General features: G+C 31.3%; 1 pseudogene; it reads right to left on the bottom strand.

Moving 5' to 3' along the window:
- Positions 1-307: 307 nt before the first annotated feature.
- On the bottom strand, positions 308-6212 carry LOC101267736 (receptor-like protein 9DC3; annotated as a pseudogene).
- Positions 6213-7553: the final 1341 nt, after the last annotated feature.

The following is a 7553-nucleotide window of genomic DNA, read 5'->3' as shown; positions in this document are numbered from 1 at the left end:
TTGAGCTGATTTTTGGACAGCATATTATCTTCATCTCAATCTTTGATTAGGAACTGACAGAGTTGGATTTGGTGGTCTGCAGCTTCAGTTTTGCTGTCGTGAATAGTAGCTGCGAAATTGGTGATTTTGTTCCTTTAATTCTCTAGATTTGGTGCAATCTTATTTTGTTGTTGCTCGTTGTTTGGCACTTGTTTTGTGGCCAATTTTGGAGAACAATATTGTAACTCTTGGTGATTATAGTGGAGCTTTTGGTCCCGTGGTTTTTTACTCTTCACATCGAAGGGTTTTCCACGTAAATCTTGGTGTCTTGTGTGATTGGTTTATCATTGCCTTGTTATATTTGTTTGGTTGAATTACTTTCTGCCTTACTATCATATTGCTTGTGGTTGTTTGTTTTCTCTTGGTTCAAATCGAAAAGGGAAAGTATAGACTTGGGTATTCTTCCACTGTTATCCTGTCAGGCATTCTTTGTTAGTGCCTTGTCTTTCCCAACAGCAAGCCATTTAAAAATTCCAGTTGAGATCATGATATATATAATAGATACTCCAATACATAGCGCACTTCCATATTCCCATAAGAGCAGCTTTTCGAAAATCATTTAGAAACTCAGAATTGCTTTCTTCATCATCTAACTCATATATAATCGCTATTATTTGTCTCCGGTGTTCAATTACTTCCACAACCTTTCTAAACTGTGAATCCTTGTAATCCATCATTACCTTCATATGAATTATTTTGAAATGTATCAAATTTATGTCCTCGAGGAATGCATCCTTGGAGATGATTGTGAGAGAGATTTAAGAATGAAAGAAATGTAGGACAACAAGTTGTTGTGGTATCTCTCCTGAAAGCTGGTTGAACGAAAGATCCAATGATTCGACTAAAGATAAACTTTCAAGTGATGGTGGTATATTACCTTGAAATCTGTTATGAGACAAATTTAGCACCCAAAGTGCAATGAGATCTCCCAAACTACTTGGAATATGTCCTTCAAATTTGTTACTTGAAAGATCGATAGTCTTGAAAAGTGTCGAAATTCCATTCAGTTCATACTCCATTCCCTTCGTTGAAAATGTAACAGAAGCATTGTAATATCTCTCTCCAGATTTACCAAGATCTGTTGGTACATTCGTTGTTTGATCAATTGTCCTCATGGCTTTCAAATTTTGAAATAGACTAGACGGCAAGTTTTCTGTGAAAGCATTGTAAGAGAGATCTAGATTCAAAGCTCAGAAAACATGTTTTCATTACTTAAAGCTCTAATTGGCCCATAAGATTTGTTCAATCTCAAGCTTAAAACTTTCAGATTTGATAAAGTCTCAAACCATATTGGAAATGTGTCGTTGAAGTGATTGTCTCCTAAATCAAAATTTCCAAGTTTTTGCAATAGGCTAAAGATCGGGGATTTTCCCTTCTAATTAAGTGTAAGCTTCTGAGTACACTTCCATTGCTAGAAATTTCTGGAAGAGTCCCATAAAGATTGTTTTGGTGGATATCTAAACCCTCAAGATGACCACTCATGTAGCCAAAATATTGTGGAATAGCTCCCTTCAAATTGTTTCGATCCAAATCTAAAATCCTTAGTGATGTTAGATTGCAAATAGATGGAGAGATATCATCACCAAGATTATTATATTCTATTTCAATACCTCGAGTCTACTGATATTAACTAGACATTTTGGAATTTCTCCCCTCAAGTTGTTTCTCCGCGAATACACCGCTTCCAATTTCATTAAATTACAGAAAGATGAAGGAATTTTCTCAGTAAAATTGTTGTTGTGGAGATACATCCATTGCAAATTTCTCATGTTGCCAAAGGAATCTGAAATTGAACCAATGAGTTGATTTGTAACTAAATACATAGTAACAAGTCTTCCTATATTTCCCAACTCACTTGGAATCGAACCAGAAAGGTTGTTAGAAAAAAGAGACAAAAGATACAACTCATTCAAATTTCCCAAAGAAGTAGGAATAGAACCACTAAGTAAATTAGTAGAGAAATCTAAATAACCAAGAGTCCTTACATAACCTATTTCTTCAGGAATGGAGCCATAAAGGTTATTTTGATAAAGGTACAAAATAGAAAGGTTGGTAAAATTCCCCAATGAAGCAGGAATAGCACCACTTAAAGAATTTAGAGCCAAAACTAGTTGACTAAGAGACCTTAAGTAACCTATTTCTTTAGGAATGGAGCTAGAAAGGTTATTCTGATGAAAGTACATAATAAAAAGGCTGGTAAAATTCCCCAATGAAGCAGGAATAGCACCACTTAAAGAATTTTTAGCCAAATCTAGTTGACTAAGAGACATTTAAGTAACCTATTTCTTCAGGAATGGAGCTAGAAAGATTATTCTGATTAAGATACAAAATAGAAAGGCTGGTCAAATTTTCCAATGAAGTAGGAATAGAACCATTTAGAGAATTAATACCCAAATCTAGAGAAGTAAGAGACCTTAAATAACTTATTTCAGTAGGAATCGAGCCAGAAAGATTATTTTGATAAGGAGACAAAATAGACAAGTTGGTCAACTTACTCAATGAGCTAGGAACGGAACCATTTAAAAGGTTGTCATAGATGTTAACGTTCTGGAGCTTTGCTAGTGAGCCGATTTGTAATGGAATTGTGCCTGAAATCATATTGGTGTGCAAGTCTAGATAGACAAGATTAGTGAGATTACTAATTTCAGGTGGAATAGTTCAAGAGAGATTATTCACACTAAGATCAACATATTCAAGAAAAGAGAGAGTCGAAAATGGAAAATCATAGAGTGTACCAATGACATGAGCACCTTCACCTTGCTTACCCTACCATTAAACACATAACTCCATACCAATCCCCACATGTATTTGAACTCTGAGTCCATGAAGCCAATAAGGAATTAATCTGGTTCTTGAAAGTTGCTTTCCATTTTAGGATGGTAATTGCTTCCTCCGTGGAAGCGAAAGTAACTGTAAAGAGATATAAGAAAATGAGAAATTGAACTTTTTTGGGAACCATCATCAAATATATTGATATGCAATTTTCTTGGATTTGTTTCCTTTTGATGAACTTGTGTAGTGTGCAAGTATTTATATTGTAGAGAACTTTTCTAAAGGTATTGCTGGTCAATGACAAGTCAGTATTCTTATAATAATTATTATTTTAATAAATTATATATCCTATTGGACAATAGTTTGTTTAACGAGCGTCATATATACGACTGATACTTATGATTTTTTATTTTTTAAAATCGTTTCTAATAGATATGATGTTATAACAACAAATACTCCGTTTCATCAATAACCAGACTTTGGATTTAGTCAAGCATAAAAAGTCAAATAAGTAGGTAGGGAAAACATTATACTTCCCTCCCTGGTTCCTTTTTAGTTATGTTTATGTGCTTTTCAAAAGTTAATTTGATTATTTTTTTAGAATTAAATTAAATTATATTTAAAATAAAATTTTAGATTTTTTAAAAATATATGAAAAGTATTATATATTGTATTTTTTTTTATATCTATAAGATAAAAAAATATATCTTAAAATATTTATTAAAATTTATATTATTTAACACTAAAATTTTTTTATGACAACTAAACAAAATGAAGAGTGTAACTTGCAAACCGGTCTAGTCATTGGTCTACTTTTGTATTTAATTTATTTTGTCTCAAGGTATAAATTGTTTTTTTGTTGGTATTGAGAGATTTGTTTATGTAGTCCTTCACAATTGTTGTTTTCAATTTTAAGATTTTTTTTTTCTGAAAGATGTTTATTTTTTATTTATAAAAATCATTTCTCAACTCAATGCACTAGCGTTGTTTCGTGAATTATCGGCCGGCCGGGTCAGTATTAATAATATTGCACTAAAAACTGTCATTTTACGTACAAATCACGTAAGAGTCGTAGAATAAGTTATATATAGATGATATTTAATAAAAATTATATAAATACACAACTTAAATATTATAATCTCTAGAATTTTCTATCATTTAAAAAAATAAAAAAGTGTCAAAAATACCCTTAAACTATCTGAGATAGCTCATATATACCCTTAAATTATATTTTGTTTTAAAATTATCATTCCCGTCAAACTATTGGGTCAAAAGTGTCATTCTAATTAACGGAAATTGTTAAATGTCATTTGGATGCCACATGAAACCCTAATAAATTTATACTGCCACATAACTAAAAGAAAAAGGGTCAAAAGTACCTTTAAACTATTCGAAATAGCTCATATTTACCCCTAAACTATATTTCGTCTCAAAACTACCCTTCCATCAAACTATTGGGTCAAAAGTGACCTTCTTATTAGCGAAAGTTGTTAAATTCCACATGTGTCATATTGACTAAATCCCTAAATCTTAATTACTCATTTTCCCCTCATTTCATTATTTTCCAGAAACGATTTCACCATTCTCCCTCATTTCGCGGCTAAGGTTTCACATTTTTTTCCTTGGTAAACTTTTTTCTTATTTTATAATGTTTACAACGACGAAAATTCACTTTGAAACTTAGCTCCGAAGAAAGTTATGAAACCTTGGCCGCGAAATCATGGGAAAGTTGTGAAATTCTAACTATCATACTTTGAAATTGTAAACATAATAAAATAAGAAAAAATATTTACTAACCTACAACCATGAATATCCACTTTGAAACTCAGCCCCGAAGAAAGCTACGAAACCTTAGCTGCAAAATTAGGGGAAAGTTGTGAAATACTAACTATTATGCTTTGAAATCTTAAACATAATAAAATAAGAAAAAAGATTTACTAACCTACAAGCATGAATATTCACTTTGAAACCCAGCCACGAAGAAAAGTATAAAATCCTAGCCGCGAATTTAGGGAGAACCGGTGAATATATCATTTCTGAAATAATGAAATGACTGAGGAAGCAATTAGGATTTAGGGAGTTTGTCTATGTGGCAGTGGAACCTTATTGGCATGCAATGTGACATCCACATGACACTTAACAACTTCTGTTGATAAGAAGGGTACTTTTGATCCAATAGTTTGACGGAAAGGGTAGTTTTGAGCCGAAATATTGTTCAAGCGTAAATATGAGCTATTTCGTATAGTTTACGGGTATTTTAACCCTTTCTATTTAGTTTATGTGACAGTGGCATCCTATTGGCATGCAATGTGACATCCATATGACATTCACGTGGCATTTAACAACTTCCATTAATAAGAAGAGTACTTTTGACCCAATAGTATGACGGGAAGGGTAGTTTTGAGCCGAAATAAAGTTTAAGGGTATATATGAGCTATTTCAAATAGTTTAAGGATAGTTTTGAGCCTTTTCCGTTTAAAAAATTCCCTGTCGGATACATTCCTATCCCCTCTCGCTCGGATAGAATCTTTCCCTCTCAGATACATCCCTATACATTCTTGTATACATCCTGTCCTTTCTTGTAATCAATCCCATTCTCAGATACATATCAACTCTCATATAAATTCCTATCCTCTCTTGGATACATCCATTCCATAAAGTAATGTATTATTTGTAATGTGTCGAACAATCTGGCAATGAAAAATTCAATTTTTTTATAATTGAGAAAATTTCTGAAGTAAAATGTAATCAACCACTAAATGTATGTGGTTTTGATAATGTAAGTTTTGGATTTGAATCACCGATGTGGACCGACCTGACCCGATCTAACCCAAAATTGTTTTTCTGAATAAAAAAAAGAAGGAAAAAGAAGAAGATAATATTAATTTAATAAGGGTCAGGAATAACTATATGTAACTGTTCCAACGTTAATATTCTCTTATTTTTAAATTAAGTATTTTTTTAACACTTCAGATTATATATATATATATATATATATATATATATATATATATATATATATATATATCAGCATATTTATATGTAGATCTTTAAAACTATGATGAATTAAGATCAGTATATTGTGTCAAGAATATTTATATGAAGATCAATATATATTTTCTTTGAAACTATGATGAAGTCGATTCATATGTTAGAAAAAAATTAAAATTGATCGTAAATCTAAGAACATACCTTCATTCTTCAACTTGATATTCTAACAATGAAGTGTCTTTAGTTTCATTCTTTGTTGGGAAACAATTAAAGATGATCAACTTTTTTTTTTATTTTGGACAAAAAATAATTTTTTTACTCTGTCGTGGATGAAGAAAAGGATAGAGAATAATTTTGTTCTCTATCGTGAATGAGCGTTTTGCTGTTTTTTTAAAAAAAGTTTTTAATCTAGATATAAGATGAAAAGTTGAATAAGATAAAGAGTAGTAAAGGAAAAGGATTGTTATGGTTTTATATGATCTTGTACTATTTATTTTTTTGTACTTTCTTTGTTGGAAGAGGTCAAATAAAAAAAAAAAAAGCCCTTTTAGAATAAGGAGACTAGTACACATGCTTTTATAATAGTACTATGGAGGACTTAATTTTTTTTAAAGAAAGACGTAAGTTGCTTCTTTTCTGCTAGATATTAATAGAGAATTACAAAAACACTTTTGTCATTTGATGTGACACTCATACCATGCCCTTTTAGAATAAGGAGACTAGTACACATGCTTTTATAATAGTACTATGGAGGACTTAATTTTTTTTAAAGAAAGACGTAAGTTGCTTCTTTTCTGCTAGATATTAATAGAGAATTACAAAAACACTTTTGTCATCTGATGTGACACTCATACCAATTTACATAAGATATTAATTATTGTATTTGTACAATGGATAGGATTTAAAAAAAGAAGAAGGATTTATAGTCAATCTTTTTGGGAAATAGACTTTGTATTATCTTCTTTATTTCACAAAGACTAGTGATCAATTGTTTTTTTACTATATTATAATTTTAATTATGTGTATTAAAATTGTTCTTGATAGATTCGCTTAGCTTTTATATTCCTTAAATAGTTTCTCGTCTTTTATGAGAAATTTGGGACATATGTTGTCACATTAAATAGTATTAACCATATTTTTGTTTTATTCTCATTTCAGATATGGCTGAATAGGAATATGCTTAAATCATTGCAAGTGGGAGTTCTCAAAATCGAGCAAAGAAATAAGGTAGAAGAGCAAGTTGTCTAAGGCACATTTTCGAGAGCGTGAAATAATAAATATTATTGTCTCAAAGGCGACACAAACTCTATCAAGAAATCAAAGCGACATACAAAAGTATCATTGTTAAATTAAACGAAAGTGAAAAACTTAAAGATGACAATTACAACATTTGGAGTCGTAAAATATGATATGTACTGGAAGACCAAAATACTCCAGAAGGTATAAATCATGATTTTAATCAAGCAGAAGAGGGTAATACTGCACAACACAGAAGGAATCTTGAAGCTTACAAAGCTTGGAAAAAAGCTTACTCCACTGCACATGGAATAATAGTTAATTGTGTGTTGATGACCTCATACATGAATGTGAGAAATTTACTGCTCATGCTATTTGGGAACATCTACGAGAAATGTATAGGGGTACATCTGTAACCCGCCTCTATCATGATAAGAATATCAAACAACACCTTAGGGTGACGTCAAACATGATAACTCAAATCAAGAGTGTTGGTCATGTTCAATAAGATGAGC

The sequence above is a fragment of the Solanum lycopersicum genome, chromosome 1, assembly GCF_036512215.1.
Source record: "Solanum lycopersicum chromosome 1, SLM_r2.1".
Taxonomy (NCBI): domain Eukaryota; kingdom Viridiplantae; phylum Streptophyta; class Magnoliopsida; order Solanales; family Solanaceae; genus Solanum; species Solanum lycopersicum.
The sequence above is the reverse complement of the archived record's forward strand: the minus strand, read 5'-3'. Positions and strand labels throughout refer to the sequence as shown.